Below are 24,032 nucleotides of genomic sequence, written 5' to 3' on the forward strand. Positions count from 1 at the left end.
TGCCGGCTGTAAAGAACAAATACTCAAAAAACTCCAAACAGCCCAGAACACGGCAGCCAGACTAATATTTGGAAAACCAAAATATGAAAGTGCGACACCCCTACGAGAGAAACTACACTGGCTCCCACTCAAAGAATGAATCACGTTCAAAGTATGCACCCTAGTTCATAAAATTATCCATGGAGATGCCCCAGCCTACATGTCAGACCTAATAGACCTGCCACCCAGGAATGCAAAAAAATCTTCTCGAACTTCCTTAATCTTCATTTTCCCAACTGCAAAGGTCTGAAATACAAACTAATGCACGCCTCTACCTTCTCCTATCTGAGCACGCAACTCTGGATCGCGCTACCACGCAAACTGAAAGCGACCAACGAACTGGCTAACTTCCATAAATTACTAAAGACTTATCTCTTTGAAAAGATATACCACAAAGATCAAAGCATGTAAAAATCTCCAAATATGCCCAGAAACGTCGTAACGTGCCTAATGTCTTATAATGTCTTCTGCTGTACTACTATCTTGTATTCCTAATGTATGTTAACGTGTTCTGCAATACCACTATCTTATATTTTATGACCATGCAAACCAAAATCCTTCTGTAAAACCAAATGTATATCCCCTTCCTATTTCCAGTATCCATGATATATTGTAAGCCACATTGAGCCTGCAAAGAGGTGGGAAAACGTGGGATACAAATGCAATAAATAAAATAAATATATAAATCATCTTGCCATGGATCTTAAGAACGTAAGAATTTCCAAACTAGCTCAGACCAAAGGTCCACCTAGCCTAGCATCCTGTTTCCAACAGCAGCCAATCCAGGTCGCAAGTACCTGGCAGAGTCCCAAAATGTTGCAAGATTCTATGCTACTTATCCCCAGGGATAAGCAGTGGCTTTCCCCAGGTCTATCTTAGTAATGGGTTTATGGATGTTTCTTCTAGGAATTTGTCCAAACTTTTATTAGACCAGAACTTCCAGAACTGAACTATGCACCGATTGAAAAAAAAAAACCCAAACCAGAATTATCAATAGTTCATTGGATCAGCATTTCCATTACTTTTCTGAACACTGAGGTAACTACAGGCCTATAGTTTCCCACCTTTTCCGTTACCACTTTTGTGAAAAGAAGCCGCATCACTTTGTCTCCAATTCCTTGGAACCTGTTCCATTTGCTAGTATCTATTAAATACATACTTTAGCAGAGACAACAGGATCTTACCAAGTTCCCTTAGCATCCTGGGATGTATCTCATCTGGCCCCATGGATTTATCTACTTTCATTTTTGTAAGATATTCGTAACCTCACCATTCAAGGAAGACAGTGTTTATCTAGTCCATACCTAAGTTCTCTTGCTGGAGATCTGTGGTTCTTATCTAGGATTTTCTTCTGTAGAGATCACTAAGGTTCTGCCCTTAGATCAGTTGCTCTACCACAATAGAGTTTTGACTTTTTTCTAACACCACAGACAGGGTGGGAGGAAACATCCCTTGGAGGGAAAATTGGGCTGATATAAATGCCCAGCTCAGGGAGAGGGTCAGTGTCTTTGGTTCCAGATCCCCAGTCAGTGCACCTGAAAGGAGAAGGACCAGGGGTTGATTCAGAACCTCTGGCCATTCCCTTAACACCTATGCAAGGGGACTAGAGTTACTTTCAGCCTCCAAGCTGCAGTACCTTTTTACTACTAAAAGCAAGGTCTTCGACTAGCATAGTTGTTGATGTTGAGGAACCAGGAGTGGGAAGCAACCTCAGAGCAAAGAAAGTTGCTGGACTGTTCATAAATACATAAGTACCTAAGTATTGCCAAAGGTCCATCAAGCCCAGCATTCTGTTTCCAACATTGGCCGATCCAGGTCACAAATACCTGGCAAGATCCCAAGGAAGCACAGGCATGGGGACCCTGTCTTCCACCGCTACTGGTGTGGAGGAGAAGAGAACAAGGAGAAGAAGTGTTACAAATTCCAGCTGCAGCAGCAGCAGAAGAGCCAAGGTAAAACTTCTCTATAGCCCAGACATCCCTGTGAGAGAAACCAGCTTTACTTTAAGGTCCCAGTGGCACCCGTACCCCCAATGGGTATGAGAAGAGGAAAAACGGGGTGCAGAGAAAGGTCTGGAAATCTGAGGCAATTTATTGAAACTTGCTAGACAGAATGAAGGCGGTTATTAGGCAGGTTTTATTGATAGTATAACTGTGAACTACATGTCAGCAGTTTGAACTGTTAACGGCTAAGAGCGACATATGTAACTGTTAGTAGTCATTAAAGGGGTTGTGGCAACCAAAAAAGCTACGAACTCCTGCTTCAAGGACTGTAAATAAGAAAAAAATAAGAAAGGGGAATTAGGACAAAGAACCTATAGGATTGTAAGTGTTATTCTTATCTTTTCTGGCATATACGAGGGCCAGTGTAAACAGTTGCTTGAAGCTTGTCCCAGTTATCTAACTACACAGTTTATGTAAACCCTTCTCAGTTTGAAGCGTGCTTGTGTGGATTAACTGATTGTGGAGTATAGTGCAGCTGGCCTCCAGTCCAAGAAATACATCTGTGTAGCCTGCGGACGCCCAGGGTTACACTTTGTAGAAGTGTAGGGTGGTGCTGTCCAATTCAGTCAAAAATTTTCGATTCGATACAATTCGATTTAAAAAGAAATTGGCTTTTCGATTCAACTTAACTAGATTGAAATAGTGAGGACCATATGCTAATATTATAACACGAAGGGTTAAAAAAACTCAGACAGCAGCAATTGACATAAATGCAAACTTTAATGTGAGTACGCCATGCTGTGTTACATCATGTGAAAAGTAAAGTTTGGTCAAGTCCTACATCTTCCAGTTTTTATTAAGAAAAATCATGTTGTCCACTTTGGCTGGCTTCAGACAACTGCGTCTTGCAGCTATAATTTGCCCAGCAGCAGAAACATGTTCAAAAACAGAATAATCCATTTGTGTATCTAAAAGGTAAATTTCTACAAAACAGATGAAGATGTGATTCCATGTGCCCCAATGAAAAGAGAGTTTAATTTCAATATATTCTATCACTTATAACACCAGGCTTCCCAAGGCAGATTACAACAACAGTTAAGATGAACCCATCAGGAAACAGGATATCCTCACTGAAATCTGAACATCTGTATTGTATAGAACAGTAAAGAAAAATGAGCACAACCAACAGAGTTTATAATTGCGGTTTCTACCGGCTACAATAAATTTTGAAGCTGTTTTAGTGATATTTAATTGTTATTTCTTTTCTCCTCCAGCTTTTAAGGCACTGCCTATCCAACTGAAATAGCTTTAGACTTCTCAACCCCCCCCCCCCCCCCCCCCATCTTTCGCCCGCTCTCTCCTGTCTGCATGGTCATTTTCACTGCCCTGAAGCATTCTCCCTCCAGCACCGGCGATTCACATAGCCTTCTGCCAGCGTCTGAGCCTCTTCTCAGGCAGGTCCCGCCTACTCTAATGCAACTTCCTGTTTTCCGCAGAGGTGGGACGCACTTGAGGAGAGGCCCCGATGCTGGCAGAAGGCTGACTATGTGAATCGCCGGTGCCAGAGGGAGAATGCTTCAGGGCAGTGAAAATGACCACGCGGATGGGAGAGAGCGGCAAAAGATTTAAGAGACCTCGGGCACTGCTATGGTAAGCGACAGCGGCTTGGATGACAGCAGGAGGGAGGGAAGCAGTGGCTTGTGTGACAGTGAGTGGGTGGGAGGTGGGAAAATCAAGAATCCCGATTTTTTTACAAAATGAATTGATAAATTGATTTGAATCGTGAATTGGACAGCATTAGTGTAGGGTAATGAGGAAAAGGCAGAATTGTTGGGTCTTTGTAAAACAATTCTGCCTTTTCCTCATTACGCTCCGTACCTTTCAGTCTTGTCACCTTACCTTATACCTTTACACATCTTTTCTTCTGCCCTTTATTTCGCTGTGTTGATTTCTTTCTTCATCTCTTTGCTCCTCTTCTTGAAACCTTTTTGCCTTTATTCTTTCAGACACTTTCTTGGTAAACCCTATTGGTTCCTCTTCCTCTTGCTTTTCTTACGTAATCAGCTGATGCCATTGTTGTAGCTTATTTTAGCTTAGCCCTTGTCCTCTTCTACTCTACCAGGTACTTTCCCATTTTGAGAAAATCGGCATTTCTGACATTCAGGAATTTGATCTTTGTGTGTCTGCCTCCACCTTAGCTTTTATATCAAACCATACTGTCTAATGGTAACTGGTATTTAAGAGAGCACCCGCCCGAACATTACACACACTATCTCCATTTGTGAGTTTTAAATCCAGAGTAACTCGTTCCTGGTGTGTTCCACCATCATTGCCACCCAGGAATGCTAAAAAATCATCCCACACATTCCTTAATCTTCACTTCCCCAACTGTAAAGGTACTAAAATACAAACTAACGCATGCGTCAACCTTTTCCTACTTGAGCACACAATTCTGGAACGCGCTGCCGCGCAACTTAAAAACGATCTATGAACTAACTAACTAACTTCCGCAAACTACTGAAGACCCATCTCTTTAACAAGGCATACCACAAAGACCAACAAATGTGAACTCCTACAAATATACCCAGAATTGTCTTACAGCATTTGCTTGTCACTCTACTATCTTATTTCATCATTATCATGTTAAACAAGATCCTTATGTAATACTAAATGTATATTCTCTTATGCATTTCCCACATTCATGATGTATTGTTACGCACATTGAGCCTGCAAAGAGGTGGGAAAATGTGGGATACAAATGCAATAAATAAATAAATAAATAATTTTGTCTGAACAGAGCCTCTTTTAAGGCATCCACGATTTTTCTACTTTCTGATTTTACCGACGAGAGGCTGCAGGACACATCTAGCAGAGTAAAGTCTACCAGTAACATTTCCTCTCTTTAACTGCCATCTTTTCAATATCTTTCATCATATCTCCATCCAGTTCCCAATCTATTTGAGTCAGAGCTCTGTGGATGGAAATGCCGTCCATATCGCTTCCTCCTCTCCCGTAACCCCCTCCATTGCACTTGCTTTAAACAGAGAAGCTAAAGATTTTCCCACTCTTAACGGACAAAAGTTCAGTTACTTATAGGAAGTTAAAGACAGAAATTAGCAGCACAGATAACTTTTGGAGCAAGCAAGGAAGGTAGAGATTTCTTATCCTGTCTTTTAAAAGGTACGTATCAGGCCGAAAAAAATATTTAAGCAATACACAACATTTAAGAGAACAATACATGTGGAAATAGGGCACAGAAAGTTTAAAAGCAAACAAGATATAAATGTAGCCAAAAATAACCTAGCTGTTAAATCTGGTTTCTTCTACGTAAAAGCTGCAGGGGTGTGGGCGAGAGAGTTTAAAAACTTGTTCTTACTGATTTTTGCCACTCCCCTAAAGAGTGACTAACAACGAACAGGTGATTAAAGCCATTAAAATTTAAATATAGTGGTCAAAGAATAAGGATTTTCCAGACGTGACTAAGGCTACGCAAGATAGAAGGAAACAATTTCTGGCATTAAGAGAGGAAACTAGGTGAATCCCTTTTGTTAGCAGATCCTTGCACGTGTTTGATACGCTTTCTGGGCAATAAATATGTTTTCTATGAACCGAATCAACTGCGCACCTTTTTAGATATGAAGAAACTATCCAGTGGACCGATGGGGGCTAATGATTTAGATGAATAATCAGTGGGGATATTCAGGCTTAAGCCATTTTCTTTTGTAAAAGTTTTTCAATAGATAATTGATGTCCTTGTCTTATCCCATTCCCCCCTCGATTTGTGGTCTAAGAAAGAGTGAACTGAATTACCTCAATGTAATACTTGTCTTTATATTACTTTCTCTGTATTTCATGACAAGTTTATTTTACTACTTGTAAAATTTAAATTGCTACAAATGAAAAAAAAGTAAATTTAAATATACTTTCTGAGAGGCGGCTGGCACAATATGGAAAAACCAGCAATTTTAATAGTCAACTCTTATTAAGAAAGCAGCAAAGAAAAACAAGGATTTTAATTGCCAAAGGGCTTGAAAATCCAGACTAAACTGCTGGCAATCACAAAACTCTTTATAAAGAAGGTCAAAGCTGGGGAAAACACAGAAACCAGAGTTCAAAAACCTATGGACAAAACCAGCTAATCAGCAATAGATTTCAATATAGGAAGGCAAAGACAGAAATTAGTGCTGACAGATAACTTTTCAACCTCCAAAGGGGTTTTCCCCCCTCTATAAAGTATTAAGAATATATTTACCAGGCCCAGCTGAAGTGAAGTCCAGAGTGTCAGGATTTATTATTTAACCTTCATGATTCAGTAATTTGGCTCTTAATGCCTGCTGGTACACGCAACCTTGGATAAACCTGATGCATACACTATGAACAGCTGAGCAGTGATTTTCACTTTCTAGAAACTATTTTTTGAAATATTGCAGCACTGAATTTTAGGTTTTTTTTTATTTTCTAATGTTGTTTGGCAGTGTAATTCCCTTGTCTCATTAAGTCTGGTGTTGATTTTTAATCTGGAACCAAAGAGGTAGGGGTGCCCCGAATGTGTTTCAGATTGTGAATGATGAGGTCAGATAGAGTTCCCTGACTCTTCCCACTGGGAGGTGTCTTCAGAAAGTACTAGAGAAATAAACATTTTCCTTTCCCGGATGAGAAAATGATTCTGGACGATTTCCAGTTAGGGTTTTGCACAAACCACAAGCCAACTTGTAGAAAGTATTCTCAGGATTTTGGAAAGAGGGGAAAGTAAAATTGTTATTTTGTTGGCTCTGACAACCATTCATGGGAGTTTGGTGGATGACCTAAAAGCAGTAGCAGTGGGAGAGACAATGTTCAGATGGAATTGTCTTTTTTATGACTGTTTCCTTGGGTAAATTTAACTCTGCCCCATCGTCTCTCTCTTGAAGTGTCTTCCAGGGACTGATCTAGAGATTTCAGCTTGCCTGATGGGGATTGGAACATCTCATTGACCGAATCAGAAAAAAGTAGAGAGATCGTGGATGCCTGTTAAAGTGCTTTGCTCAGAGAAATGGTGACGGAATCCATGAGGGAAGGGTTGATGTTGGATCTAGTGCTCACAATTGGAGGAAGTGTTTCCAATATCTGGGTGTGTGCCAACCTAAGCAGTTGTGATCATAACACGATATAACAGCAAAAGCGGAGTGCAGACACACAAAACTCAGTACTGGATTTCAGACGTACTGATTTTGGTAAAATGGGAGATGTGGTAGCCGTGTTAGTCCACTCTTAAAGGTAATGTCAGGTCCTCGAGGCAGAACCGGAATACATGAGCCCTTAGACCACCGCCGAGGAGCGGCAGCGGCAGGCAAGAGCACCCTGGAACTGGATACCCGGAAGGACAGGGCTGGACCTCTGGACTGGAGTCAGGACTGAGGCAGGCAACTGGAACCGGCAGAACAGGAACGGCTTCACCTGCACTTGACCACCGTTCCACTGGAGTTGAGCTCCAGCGTGCGGGTGGCTGGCAGGACTTGCAGGACGAGGCCGACACTGGAGATCCAGAGGATCCACCCTGGGTCAGGGAACACGAGGAAGCTAGACTAACTACTAGACTAAAAGCATAACAGGAGCAAGGACTAGGGCACGCAGCAAGCTAGGCAGAACGGGGATCAGGGAATACCCACAGGGTAAACCCACTAGCTAGGTAGAGGCAGGATACAGGATATACACCCAGGAAATACACACTAGCTAGACAGAGACAGGATTCAGGATGTACACTCAGGATATACAAGCAGGGTTCAGAATATACACTCAGGATATACAAGCAGGGTTCAGGATATACACTCAGGGTAAATGCCCTAGCTAGGCAGAGGCAGGGTTCAGGATAACCTCAGGGTAAATGCCCTAGCTAGGCAGAAGCAGGGTTCAGAATATACCCTCAGGATATACAAGTAGTGTTCAGGATATACAAGCAGGGGTCAGGATAGGCACACAGGAGGAGTAACCAGGAACTAACAGGGCTGGCAGCAGGCAGAAGAGTATATCTGGGTTCAGGCAATAGTCAGAGGCAGGCAGCAAGCAGAGAATATCGGGGTTCAGGCAATAGTCAGAGGCAGGCAGCAAGCAGAGAATATCGGGGTTCGGGCAATAGTCAGAGGCAGGCCGCAAGCAGAGAATATCGGGGTTCAGGCAATAGTCAGAGGCAGGCAGCAAGCAGAGAATATCGGGGTTCAGGCAATAGTCAGAGGCAGGCCGCAAGCAGAGAATATCGGGGTACAGGCAATAGTCAGAGATAGGCAGCAGAAAACAGGAGACACCAGAAACTAGCAGTCAGGCTGAAGCTACAGACTCCCACCACGAACCGAGGGAGAATGGCTGAAGGCTTCAGACTCCAAACACAGAGCAAGGGAGTAGAAGGACAAGCAGTCCCCAGACACAGAGTAGCAGGGCAGAGCCCCCCACGGAAAGACTAGCAGTCCACAGACACAAACAGAAGCTGGGCCAGAACCCAGAGAAAGGCTAAGCAGTAGTGCAGCAGAATACTAACTAACCTGGCCTGGCCTGGCCTAAAGGCATAACACCATGCAAAGGCCCTGAATGCCAGCACAGCACTTCCTTATGAAGGTCCTCACTGATGATGTCACCTGCGCAGGACAGGAGCAGGAAACACACTCACACCAAGGGGAGGCTGGGAACACATAGGAAGTGAACACACAGGAAAGACAAGCAGGAGCCATCTTGGAAGCTGGCACAGAGTAGGTGGCAGCCATCTTAATTGCTGGCTCCCCAGAGAGGCATAGCCCACACAGGTGAAGTCTAGTGAGGTAATCAGCACACAGAGCCAGAGACAAAACTAACACAGAGACACACAGAAGCCAGCACAGATGCTGACCCCCAGAAACAAGGTAAGGCTAAGGGTGGTCACGGCCACAGACGTGACAGGTAATCAATAGAAATAAAGTAAAATAAAACATTAAAAAGAAAATAAGATGATCCCTTTTTTATTGGACTAACAGTACATTTTTTGATTAGCTTTCAAAGGTAACCCTTCTTCATCAGATCTGACATAAGCAAATGTTGATAAATAACAGTATATATATAAGTGAAACATCAAAGCATTTCAGTGTGACATGGAGGGGCATAATCGAACGTCGATCTATTTTGGCGGCGGCGCTACAGCTGGCCGGAACCATATTATTGAGAAAGATGGCCAGCCATCTTTTTTTTTCAATAATACGGTTTAGCCCGGCCAAATGCCAGAGTTTGCCAGGTTTGAGATGCTGGTTTTGCTTTTCAGCGATAATGGAAAAAAATGCCGGCCATCTCCAACCTGGCGATATCCAAGGCATTTGGTCGTGGGAGGAGCCAGCATTTGTAGTGCACTGGTCCCCTCACATGCCAGGACACCAACTGGGCACCCTAGGGGTCAGTGCGGTGGACTTCAGAAAAAGCTCCCACATGCATAGCTCCCTTACTTTGGGTGCAGAGCCAAACCCACTACCCACAAATGTACACCACTACCTTAGCTCATAGGGGTGAAGGGAGCAACAACATGTGGGTACAGTGGGTTTTGGAGGGCTCCCATTTACCAGCACAAGTGTTACAGGTAGGGGGGGATAGGCCTGGGTCCGCCTGCCTTAAGTGCACTGCGGTACCCACTAAAAGTGCTCCAGGGACCTGCATACATGCAGGCCTCTAGGACTTGTTGCTGCTGTATAACCTTGACACACCAGTTGACACCTGAAGACTAATCTCTTTGAAAAAGTCCTTTATTTGAAAACGCACATTTACTCACAGTTAACTGCAGATCAGAGGTTGTGCCCCACTGGCAAAGAGTCTCCCTGGTACTGAGATTAGCAGTAGGTCAGAGCTGGCAGAATGGTGTACAATACCCTCTTTTAGCAACATTCAAGGTAAGAACTAAGTTCTCTAACGTGGGTAATACATGAAAGGGATCTAAAAGTGGCTGACAAAATGGCCATTACCACATGGACTACTGGAAACAAAACTGGACACACTCTGACCCAGTTAGCAGGGGGAAAAGCACCATGGGAATACAGCCCACTACCCTACACCCACCACAATGCATTGCTGATGTGACTCTGCAGTGCACCTAACAGAAAAGGTGTCACACTCACCCGAGAGCCACATCACAACCAGGGAAAGGCTGTCAGATGATAGAACACATTCTGCTGTCATGGAGGTGGGTACGGCATTTGAGGCTGGCATACAGGCTGGCAAAAAAGGTTTTTAGTTTTATTGTTTTAGTGTGGGAGGGGGTTGGTGACCACTGGGGGAGTATGGGGAGGTCATCCCCGATTCCTTCTGGTGGTCATCTGGTCAGTTGGGGCACAGTTTTGAGGCTTGGTCGTGAAAATAAAAGGACCAAGTAAACCCGGCGAAATACTGCTGAACGCCGCTTTTTTTTTCCATTATCCGCGAAAGCCGGCCATCTGGTACCAACGCCCATGCTCGCCTTCGCTTTGCCGCCGACACGCCCCCTTGAACTTTCGCCGTCGAGGCGACGGGAAAGTAGTGATGCTGTCAAAAAAGCCGCTTTCGATTATACCGAATTGGCCGCTTTTGCGAGATCGCCGGCCATCTCCCGATTTATGTCGGAAGATGGTCTGCGATCACTTTCAAAAATAAGCCTGAAAGGGTGCTATATTGGAGAAACAAGCCAGATGTTGAAGAAGAGAATTAATTTACTTGAGACATCATATGAAAAATGCCAGTGCCAACCAGGATGTCACAATGTTAAACTTTATTACAGACGCGACACAGATCTGTGTTTCGGCCACAGGCCTGCCTCAGGAGTCTTTGTGAAATGCACGCGGCTGAGAAGCCGCAAAAAAAAAAAACTATGTAATGTGCGTGTGGGTATGAAGCCACAACCAATAAAAACGGGGAGTCCTGACAAAGACCTTTTGTACTTGGATTAGCCGTAGTGCGTAAGAAGATACTCTGCATCTGTCCCAGTCCCTGGAGTTATTGGTCCACTTCCCACTTCTGGGTGAATTACCCATCCCTGTCTTATCATAGGAATATTGGAGAAATGATTTCCAGCACCACACCAACTTTGTTTGATTCAGGGGGCCACTTTCAATATGGCTAATGTATGTATTGCAGATATGCATTGATGGTTCACGCATTCAGATTCCACATTTGGATAAGATTTTCTATTTGAGATATAGAACTGACTGCAACTGATATACTGTATTACACAACTTGCGTATTGTACTATATTGGGCAGACACGACGGACTGTCAAACGTGGGATTGGGGAACATCTGAGTAACATTCATACCCGTAAGCAAGAAGCTCTTCTCACAAGCCATTGGGGGGCCCTTTTACTAAGCCCTGTAGGTGCCTACGTGTGCCCAACATGCGCCAATTTGGAGCTGTGGCCCAGGCGGTAATTTCATTTTGTACACGCATCCAGTAGGTGCTAACCAGCAGTGTAGCAATGAGAGCTGTGTTCTGCTACCTTAAGCTTCACACTTTATGGAACACGGCAGCACAGACAGCGCCATTTGTGCTTTCTTCCATTCTGCGTCTGTAGGAAAATCCTTAGTGTGTTGCAGGTAATGGCGTAGCACTCTTTACTGCCCTGGAGAGGCCCCTGTCCAGATAAACATGAGGGGATACTCAGTGGCACTGCTGAATGTCTGCTCTGTGCCAGGGAAGTCTGACAGTGGAGTGTGAGTCATGAAGACAGCAGCGATAATCAGTGCCGATGTCTGTGTGGATAACTGGGCAGGCAGTCTTAACTTTGTCTGGTTAGCTAAATGGTACAGAACTGAGTGTCCAGGTGCTGGCCAAAAACTCGAATATTCAGTGCACTTGGAAAACAGTGATTCCAAAGTTATGAAGAAAATGATGGGTTAACATTTATAAACATACTGATAGCAGTCGTGCAATGTATTTGACACCAGAGATATTTTAGCATTACAGAAAGAGCCGGACCTACCTTCTTCAGATTAGGTACCACCTCCTGTCACCTCACATCCAGTGCGGGACCACCCTTAAAGTTCAATGCGTGTAACGTAAATTCCCTGCTGTAATTTAAACCCATCTCCAGATCTTTATTCGGCAGGACTGATCTATTTCAGCTATTCACTTTCTGTGCTAAACCCAGCACAAACTTCCTGTCAAGAGGAAACAAGGCTTGTCCAAAAATTCCTTTCCATGTTGCCAAAAATCACAGAAGCCAAAATAAACAAAAGCCAGAGGAGGGCGCAGGTAGAAGTACACACATGCTTTCCCCAGGGAAAATGCCTGCACAGATTAACACTTACTCTGAAGCAACGCAGACATCTACCGCTTTTACCTTTTATACCCTGAACCCCTCCAATCAGATCAGAACAACTTATCCAGCTGGCGGGCAGGGTTTTTCTTCCCAGGCCATGTCCGGGAACCGACACTGGATATCTGCTTTCAGGTTGGCCACCAACGCTTATGTGGTTCAGCGCAATATTCAGCCCTTGATGTCATAAACTGAAGCGCCTAAAGATGGGACTGCTATTTATGCAGGCCCAGTTTAAGTGCGTATCTTATGTGGTCACGGGCTTAACCACATAAGTGCCAACTCTGCCCCCAGAATGACCACAAGTTAGCTGGTTTTGGCGCAGGCGCTAGCCGGATAAATGCTGCTGAATATCAGTGGTAGCAACAGAGAAGCGATTTAAGTGTGCAGGAGCCTCTTCTGCTTGCTTTAATCATTTTAAACATCAACTGGAACATGTGTATGGGGTGTATGTGCATACCTTTAGTTATCTATTTATTTACTGGGATTTATTGACCTCCTTAATAAATAGATTCACCCAAGGCGGTTTATATGTACATAACCCAGGCAATAATAATAACAGCTGTTTCTGCACAAAAAAAGCCTTATAATGTTACCTCCAAAGAGTACAATTTTCAACAAAAAAAAAAGGCTAAGCATCTGTATTTGACAGCCTAAATTTGGCATCCTAAAGTGACCTGATGTTCAGTGAAATCTACATGGCAATTGTATAAATCGGCGAAGCAGTGAGTTTAGCACAAAGTGCACCATGCAAGCACACAACTGATAGCACATGGCACACCCATGAAAAAACACAACTGATAGCACATGGCACACCCATGCAAGCACACAACTGATAGCACATGGCACATCCATTCAAACACACAACTGATAACACATGGCACACCCATGCAAGCACACAACTGATAGCACATGGCACAACACGCCCAATCAAGCACACAACTGATAGCACATGGCACACCCATGCAAGCACACAACTGATAGCACATGGCACAACATGCCCAATCAAGCACACAACTGATAGCACATGGCACACCCATGCAAGCACACAACTGATAGCACATGGCATGCCCATGCAAGCACACAACTGATAGCACATGGCACACCCATGCAAGCACACAACTGATAGCACATGGCACGCCCATGCAAGCACACAACTGATAGCACATGGCACACCCATGCAAGCACACAACTGATAGCACATGGCACAACACGCCCAATCAAGCACACAACTGATAGCACATGGCACACCCATGCAAGCACACAACTGATAGCACATGGCAAGCCCATGCAAGCACACAACTGATAGCACATGGCACACCCATGCAAGCACACAACTGATAGCACATGGCACACCCATGCAAGCACACAACTGATAGCACATGGCACAACACGCCCAATCAAGCACACAACTGATAGCACATGGCACACCCATGCAAGCACACAACTGATAGCACATGGCACACCCATGCAAGCACACAACTGATAGCACATGGCACATCCATTCAAACACACAACTGATAGCACATGGCACACCCATGCAAGCACACAACTGATAGCACATGGCACACCCATGCAAGCACACAACTGATAGCACATGGCATGCCCATGCATGAACGCAACTGATAGCATGACACACTCATCCAAGCACACAACTGACAGCACATGGCACAACACGCCCAATCAAGCACACAACTGATAGCACATGGCACACCCATGCAAGCACACAACTGATAGCACATGGCACACCCATGCAAGCACACAACTGATAGCACATGGCACACCCATGAAAAAACACAACTGATAGCACATGGCACATCCATGAAAAAACACAACTGATAGCACATGGCACATCCATTCAAACTAGAGAGTTGCACGGGGACAGAAATCTTACCCATCCCCGCCCGTCCCTGCTGGAATCTTACCCGTCCCCACCCATCCCCACTGGAATCTTATCCATCCCCATCCATCCCCGCAAAAATTTAAACCATCCCAACCCGTCCCCACCCGTCCCCGCAAGAATTTAACCCATCCCCACCCATCCCCGTAAGAATTTAATAGTACATAAAAGAAAGATCCAGTCAGCTCCCTCAGTCTCTTTCTGGATTTGAGCCACAGCACTGTAGGCAAGGAAGGAACGGAAGTTGGAACTTGGAACACTCTGGTGCGCACATGTAAGATTTGTCTCTGATTCACTGGCAGTGTGAGTGTGTGCTGAGAGGCCGCCACATGCACGCGCCAGTAGGTCAGGTTACATCTGATTCTCGTGCCTGTGTCAGACCTGAGGTCTGTGCACCAGCCTGGGAGCAAAGAGGATTAATAGTAACATAGTAAGTGACAACAAATAGACCTGAACGGTCCATCCACTCTGCCCAATAGTCACACTCATGATCAATTCATCATTAAATCAACGAGTGTGATATTATATACTTGATTATGGTCTTTCTTTCGTGTTTCTGGAACAAAGACCACAGAAGTCTATCTGGCCCCATCCTTATGTTCCAACTGCTGGAGTTGCCATCGAAGCCCACTCCAGCCTATTCATGTACTCATTTGTGGGACACAGACCGTAAAAGTCTGTCCAGCACTGTCCTCATGTTCCAGCCACTGAAGTTGCTGTCTAAGCCCTTTCCAGCCCATCCTACACCAGATTGCCATGTATGAGACACAGACCATACAAGTCTGCCAGGTATCAGCTCTAGTTCATCACAGTCAGAGTTGCCATCTAAGTGTCACTTGACATATCCACACACATGCAGCCATTTAAGGTTAGCTTTTATATAACTTCCATTTTCTAATTAGAGATCCTCTGTGTTCATCCCACACCTTTTTGAATTCCGTCATCATTTGTGACTCTACCACCTCCTTAATGGAAGACTTTCCACATTTATGCTGTTAAAGCAAGGAAGAAGAGGAGGAGGAGGAGGAGGAGGAGACAGCACTCAAATCAATTGGTATTCGGTAGATGAGAGGCTGGTGCAGGTGCAGCTTACACTTCCACGGGAAGCCCACAGAACTGGTTCCATCCCCGCGGGAACCCCGCAGGAACTGCCTCCGTCCCCACGGGAACCCCGCAGAACTGCTTCCATCCCTGCAGGAACCCCACAGGCACTGCCCCCGTCCCCGCGGGAATCCCGCGGGTTCCGCGGGATTCCCGCGGGGACGGAAGCCGTGCAGCTCTCTAATTCAAACACACAAATGATAGCACATGGCATGCCCATGCATGAACGCAACTGATAGCACGACACACTCATCCAAGCACACAACTGATAGCACATGGCACAACACGCCCAATCAAGCACACAACTGATAGCACATGGCACACCCATGCAAGCACACAACTGATAGCACATGGCACACCCATGCAAGCACACAACTGATAGCACATGGCACATCCATTCAAACACACAACTGATAGCACATGGCACATCCATTCAAACACTCAACTGATAGCACATGGCACACCCATGCAAGCACACAACTGATAGCACATGGCACACCCATGCAAGCACACAACTGATAGCACATGGCACACCCATGAAAAAACACAACTGATAGCACATGGCACATCCATTCAAACACACAACTGATAGCACATGGCACACCCATGCAAGCACACAACTGATAGCACATGGCATGCCCATGCATGAACGCAACTGATAGCATGACACACTCATCCAAGCACACAACTGATAGCACATGGCACAACACGCCCAATCAAGCACACAACTGATAGCACATGGCACACCCATGCAAGCACACAACTGAGAGCACATGGCACACCCATGCAAGCACACAACTGATAGCACATGGCATGCCCATGCATGAACGCAACTGATAGCATGACACACTCATCCAAGCACACAACTGATAGCACATGGCACAACACGCCCAATCAAGAACACAACTGATAGCACATGGCACACCCATGCAAGCACACAACTGATAGCACATGGCACACCCATGCAAGCACACAACTGATAGCACATGGCATGCCCATGCATGAACGCAACTGATAGCATGACACACTCATCCAAGCACACAACTGATAGCACATGGCACAACACGCCCAATCAAGCACACAACTGATAGCACATGGCACACCCATGCAAGCACACAACTGATAGCACATGGCATGCCCATGCATGAACGCAACTGATAGCATGACACACTCATCCAAGCACACAACTGATAGCACATGGCATGCCCATGCATGAACGCAACTGATAGCACATGGCACACCCATGCAAGCACACAACTGATAGCACATGGCACATCCATTCAAACACACAACTGATAGCACATGGCACACCCATGCAAGCACACAACTGATAGCACATGGCACACCCATGCAAGCACACAACTGATAGCACATGGCATGCCCATGCATGAACGCAACTGATAGCATGACACACTCATCCAAGCACACAACTGATAGCACATGGCACAACACGCCCAATCAAGCACACAACTGATAGCACATGGCACACCCATGCAAGCACACAACTGATAGCACATGGCACACCCATGCAAGCACACAACTGATAGCACATGGCACATCCATTCAAACACACAACTGATAGCACATGGCACACCCATGCAAGCACACAACTGATAGCACATGGCACACCCATGCAAGCACACAACTGATAGCACATGGCATGCCCATGCATGAACGCAACTGATAAAATGACACACTCATCCAAGCACACAACTGATAGCACATGGCACAACACGCCCAATCAAGCACACAACTGATAGCACATGGCACATCCATTCAAACACACAACTGATAGCACATGGCACACCCATGCAAGCACACAACTGATAGCACATGGCACACCCATGAAAAAACACAACTGATAGCACATGGCACATCCATGAAAAAACACAACTGATAGCACATGGCACATCCATTCAAACACACAACTGATAGCACATGGCACACCCATGCAAGCACACAACTGATAGCACATGGCATGCCCATGCATGAACGCAACTGATAGCATGACACACTCATCCAAGCACACAACTGATAGCACATGGCACAACACGCCCAATCAAGCACACAACTGATAGCACATGGCACACCCATGCAAGCACACAACTGACAGCACATGGCACACCCATGCAAGCACACAACTGATAGCACATGGCACACCCATGCAAGCACACAACTGATAGCACATGGCATGCCCATGCATGAACGCAACTGATAGCATGACACACTCATCCAAGCACACAACTGATAGCACAAGGCACAACACGCCCAATCAAGCACACAACTGATAGCACATGGCACACCCATGCAAGCACACAACTGATAGCACATGGCACACCCATGCAAGCACACAACTGATAGCACATGGCACACCCATGCAAGCACACAACTGATAGCACATGGCATGCCCATGCATGAACGCAACTGATAGCATGACACACTCATCCAAGCACACAACTGATAGCACATGGCACAACACGCCCAATCAAGCACACAACTGATAGCACATGGCACACCCATGCAAGCACACAACTGATAGCACATGGCACACCCATGCAAGCACACAACTGATAGCACATGGCACATCCATTCAAACACACAACTGATAGCACATGGCACACCCATGCAAGCACACAACTGATAGCACATGGCACACCCATGCAAGCACACAACTGATAGCACATGGCATGCCCATGCATGAACGCAACTGATAGCATGACACACTCATCCAAGCACACAACTGATAGCACATGGCACAACACGCCCAATCAAGCACACAACTGATAGCACATGGCACATCCATTCAAACACACAACTGATAGCACATGGCACACCCATGCAAGCACACAACTGATAGCACATGGCATGCCCATGCATGAACGCAACTGATAGAATGACATACTCATCCAAGCACACAACTGATAGCACATGGCACACCCATGCAAGCACGCAACTGATAGCACATGGCATGCCCATGCATGAACGCAACTGATAGCATGACACACTCATCCAAGCACACAACTGATAGCACATGGCATGCCCATGCATGAACGCAACTGATAGCACATGGCACACCCATGCAAGCACACAACTGATAGCACATGGCACATCCATTCAAACACACAACTGATAGCACATGGCACACCCATGCAAGCACACAACTGATAGCACATGGCACACCCATGCAAGCACACAACTGATAGCACATGGCATGCCCATGCATGAACCCAACTGATAGCATGACACACTCAACCAAGCACACAACTGATAGCACATGGCACAACACGCCCAATCAAGCACACAACTGATAGCACATGGCACACCCATGCAAGCACACAACTGATAGCACATGGCACATCCATTCAAACACACAACTGATAGCACATGGCACACCCATGCAAGCACACAACTGATAGCACATGGCACACCCATGCAAGCACACAACTGATAGCACATGGCATGCCCATGCAAGCACACAACTGAAAGCACATGGCACATCCATTCAAACACACAACTGATAGCACATGGCACACCCATGCAAGCACACAACTGATAGCACATGGCATGCCCATGCATGAACGCAACTGATAGCATGACACACTCATCCAAGCACACAACTGATAGCACATGGCACAACACGCCCAATCAAGCACTCAACTGATAGCACATGAAACACCCATGTTAAGCACACAACTAATAGCACATGATATCCTTATGCAAACATGCAACTGATAGCACATGACATCCCCATGTCAAGACGCAACTGAAACACATGCCCATGCAAGCATGCAACTAATAGCACATGGCACGCTCATGAAAAAGCACACAACTGACAGCACATGGCACACCCATGCAAGCACGCAACTGAAAGCACATGGCACACCTAAGCAAGGACGGAACTGATAGTACATGGCACAAGATGTCCATTCAAGCACACAATTGATAGCACAACACACCCATGCAAACACACAACTGATAGCATATGAAATCCTTATGCGAACATGCAATTGATAGCACATGGCACGCCCATACAAGCACGCAACTGATAGAACATGCATCAAAAAATCACTAGAACTGGTATTTTTTCTGTGGCCGGACCTTTGGCATGGAATAAGTTACCCCTGGTGCTGAAGTCCCAGCAGAATATTGCATTGTTCTTACTGATGCTGAATCGTTTTTTGTTGAGTCGATAAATTGGCTCATAATGCGTTATGAAATCTGGACTGTTCTTTTTTGTGCTGTACTAGTTCTTTTGGTGAATTTGTACACTAGGAAAGCGAATAGAATGTTGGGTGTTATTAGGAAGGGTATGGAGTCCAGGTGTGCGGATGTTATAATGCCGTTGTATCGCTCCATGGTGCGACCGCACCTGGAGTATTGTGTTCAGTACTGGTCTCCGTATCTCAAAAAAGATATAGTAGAATTGGAAAAGGTACAGCGAAGGGCGACGAAAATGATAGTGGGGATGGGACGACTTTCCTATGAAGAGAGGCTGAGAAGGCTAGGGCTTTTCAGCTTGGAGAAGAGACGGCTGAGGGGAGATATGATAGAAGTGTATAAAATAATGAGTGGAATGGATCGGGTGGATGTGAAGCGACTGTTCACGCTATCCAAAAATACTAGGACTAGAGGGCATGAGTTGAAGCTACAGTGTGGTAAATTTAAAACGAATCGGAGAAAATTTTTCTTCACCCAACGTGTAATTAGACTCTGGAATTCGTTGCCGGAGAACGTGGTACGGGCGGTTAGCTTGACGGAGTTTAAAAAGGGGTTAGATAGATTCCTAAAGGACAAGTCCATAGACCGCTATTAAATGGACTTGGAAAAATTCCGCATTTTTAGGTATAACTTGTCTGGAATGTTTTTACGTTTGGGGAGCGTGCCAGGTGCCCTTGACCTGGATTGGCCACTGTCGGTGACAGGATGCTGGGCTAGATGGACCTTTGGTCTTTCCCAGTATGGCACTACTTATGTACTTATTTTAAATTATGTACGTTGGTTTGTTACCCACCTTGGATAAAGGTGGGCTATAAATAAATAAAATAAACATACATTTTGTAAGTCTGTGCTTAGAAAATGATCCTATAGGCTATCATTTAAGGGGGATATTTTACAGTTACTATAGTATCAGTGTAAAGTAAAGCTAATAGGCACAGGAAGCCTCAGTGTAGACTAATTCCTGCCCACCCACCCCCTCCCTTGAACCAATTAGGAGGCATCTCTATCAGCCAATAATTAGCTCTTAGAAATACAATCTACTTAGATCCCTGGAGGGGAACTTACTAATAACATTAAAATAATAATAACTCCTACATTTTGTGCAGAATTAACAAACTGTGGGTTCCTTTTACCAAGCTGCGGTAAAATCGGCCCTGCGGTAGCAGCAGGGGCTGTTTTTCCTGTGTGCCAGGCCCTTACCGCAGCGGATAAAAAGCCCCTAAAAATGGCCATGCAGTGGGGGGCACTTGGCTCCCGCGGTAACCCAGGCAGCGCCAGGTTAGCACCACAGTAAAAATTACAAAAATATTTTTCATTGCACCGGAAATGGCATGCCCTCGAGACGGAGCTACTGCTGGAGGCTGCGTTGGGCCGGAGGTAGTTAATAAAAGGGCCCCTGTGTGAGCCAAATATTTATTTATATATTTGGATCCATTTACAGCCTTTTTGAAGGAATTCACTCAAGGCAGTGTACAGTAAGAATACGTCAAACATGAGCAATAGACAATTACAGCAGTAAAAATATTCAAATAACAATACAAAGTATGGCATAATATACTACTTACAATGTCAACATAATCCGTGATAGATCATTTTAATTGACAGTGTAGCGTATAAGCAAAGAAGGAACATATAGCTAGGTAAGAGAGTAAGCGGAGTTAGAAAGTAAAGGGACTAATTTAAAGATCTAGGAATACTGTCCTCAACAACATCCAGATCGCTAGAGAAACATTGCAGTTGATTTGACATCTTTCTCTTCAAAATGGTTCCACTGTAAATCTACATATACACTGTCCACTTTCTCTTCTTCTATCTGAAAATGTAATCTATCCCAGGGGCGTAGCCAGACACCCTAGTTTGGGTGGGCCTGGACCCAAGGAGGGTGGGCAGAACTCCGCCTTGTCCTACAAGTGATTTGGTTTCTCCCTCCCTCGCCTGCATGCCATATGGTCTTTCAAACATCCCCTCTCCCCCATATACCTTTTAAATAGCAGATTTTCACCACCAGCAAACAGTTGTTGGGAGTTTTTGGCTGGTGGGGCTTGGGGTCCCTGCCAGCCACATTATAGGTGTGCTGCAGCTACTACTTGGTGGGCCTGAACCCAAAGTGGGTGGGCCTGGGCCCACCCCAGCCCACCCTTGGCTACGCCACTGATCTATCCACCTGAGATTTAAAGCTCTGCCTAATTGTATCAATCTTTGTTTGAAAATAAATAGCTAATGCTCTGCATCAGATTGTAGATCTGAAGAAATTATTTGAACTGAATCATTCGATTTAATAGATGCAAAAATCTGAAATAAACATTTAGAGGAATTATCAGCCTCATCTGTACAAATCTCAAAATAATTCTTTTCAGCCTCACAGATAGATGCTTTATATAACTTAATCCCTGTCTCCATCTTTCATAGTTCTCTTAATCCTTAGATTTGCTCTACAATGTCTCTAATCTCCTACAATTCCTCTTAATCCAAACTAAATCTTCATCAAACCAAGGGGTTTGTTTAACTCTACTTTTTCTTGTTTTTAGCCGTGCTAAATCATCTAAAGTGGAAATCACCCTATTATTCCAAATTCTAAATATTCTAATTTATCCTCCACCTTCTGCCTAAAAGATCGTACCATCTATTTTATTCCACTGTGTACACAATTTTACCTCTAGTCTAGAATTTAATTTCTTAAAAGGTCTCATATAAAAATTCAAAGCAAAATGATCTGTCCAAGATTCTGCCTCCCACTTCTGATGATCAATTAAAATCATATTTCCATCACTTTGTGTATAAGGTAAAAAATCTAATACATGACCATCTTTATGAGTCCCTAAATAACTCTCTCAACTTAAAACTCTAAAAATTGTCTAGCAGATGAATCATTCAAGACTTCCAAAGGAAGATTTATATCTCCTAAAACAATTAGGGGGTCGTTTACTAAGGTGCACTCGCATTTTGAGCTCATGCTAAAAATCAGCTGGTACTGAATGCGGAGACGCCCATAGGAATATAATGGGAATCTCAGTGTTTAATGTGAGCTAGAAACACTAGTGTTCCTTTAGTAAAAGACCCCCTACTTGTTTTAGGAGATATAAATCTTCAAACAACCCTTCTTTCACCATATTCCATTGCCCTGGGGTTGATAGATTAAAATAATTCCCAAATAATCTCTCTTCAGAAAATCCAATAACTGACAAACCATTAAGTCTAACCCTGGTTCAATAAAATGTTCAACTATCTTCATTACACAAACAAATCCTTATAAATCATAGCTAAACCCCCTCCTTTCCTATCTTGCCTTGGACACTTCAACATTAGGGCAGATGTCTAAGCTATCAGGCGAGTTCAGATCTGACAACCATATTTCTGTGATAAAAGTTAACCCCACCTGTGAGCAGGGCCGCCGAGAGGGGGGGACAGGGGGGACAAAATTCCCCGGGCCCAGGCCTCCGGGGGGGGGGGGGGGCCCGGTGCCACCGCCACAGTTCAGCCCGCCCGCCCTCCGTCGCTCCCTGGCATTAAATTTAAGCGCCTCAGCCTCACCTTCAAAAGCGCAGCAAGCAGCGTCAGATCACTCCTTCCTTCCGTGTCCCGCCCTCGCCTGACGTAACTTCTGCGAGGGCGGGACACAGAAGGAAGCAGTGGCCTGCCGCTGCTTGCTGGTGCTTTCGAAGGTGAGGCGCTTAAGGTCAGTGCAGAGGGCCCGGGGGTGAAGAGAGAGCCTGGTGGCGGGTGAAGGGGGGGCCCGGCGACCTCAGGTGGGGGGGGGGGGCCCAGGGGCGGCTTTGTCCCAGGCCTGGCCCAGTCTCTCTGCGCCCCTGCCTGGGAGTCACCATTCAAATCCCTACTTAGAAAGGTCTTATTACAGACAGATCTAGCATCTAGATACAAATGTTCAACAGATCCATACTCTACCTCAGATGTTTTGGTGTTACCTAAGAGTGGGTAAAGTAAGCTGCTACGCCTAGGCAGTGATCCTTTCCACCTCTTATAATCGATACGAGACCTGTTGTTCAACTGCAATCTGTCATGGAAATGGCCAAAGTTGATGGGGCGTGTCGGAGACGTGGTGAAGGTGGGACTGGGGCGTGTTTATCGGCCGAGGAGAGATGGGCATCCTTGGCCGATAATCGAAAAAAGAAAGGCGTTTTTAGTGCAAATTTGGGTCACTTTTTTGGACCCTTTTTTTTCACAAACAAGTCCCAAAAATGTGCCCTAAATGACCAGATGACCACCGGAGGGAATTGGGGATGACCATCCCTGACTCCTCCAGTGGTCACTAACCCCCTCCCACCCATAAGTACATAAGTACATAAGTACATAAGTACATAAGTAGTGCCATACTGGGAAAGACCAAAGGTCCATCTAGCCCAGCATCCTGTCACCGACAGTGGCCAATCCAGGTCAAGGGCACCTGGCACGCTCCCCAAACGTAAAAACATTCCAGACAAGTTATACCTAAAAATGAGGAATTTTTCCAGTCCATTTAATAGCGGTCTATGGACTTGTCCTTTAGGAATCTATCTAACCCCTTTTTAAACTCCGTCAAGCTAACCGCCCGTACCACGTTCTCC

The 24,032-nt window shown here is 45.2% G+C and overlaps 1 protein-coding gene across 1 annotated transcript in view; it reads right to left on the reverse strand.

Annotated features, from left to right (window-relative positions):
* ARTN (artemin) overlaps positions 1-11,989 on the reverse strand; it is a 59,687-nt gene extending 47,698 nt beyond the window's left edge. Inside the window, exon 1 of the mRNA XM_030206982.1 lies at positions 11,916-11,989. The gene's annotated coding sequence lies outside the window, so the exon portion shown is untranslated. The remainder of the gene's footprint in view (positions 1-11,915) is intronic.
* Positions 11,990-24,032: the final 12,043 nt, after the last annotated feature.

Source organism: Microcaecilia unicolor, chromosome 6 (genome assembly GCF_901765095.1).
Source record: "Microcaecilia unicolor chromosome 6, aMicUni1.1, whole genome shotgun sequence".
Classification (NCBI taxonomy): domain Eukaryota; kingdom Metazoa; phylum Chordata; class Amphibia; order Gymnophiona; family Siphonopidae; genus Microcaecilia; species Microcaecilia unicolor.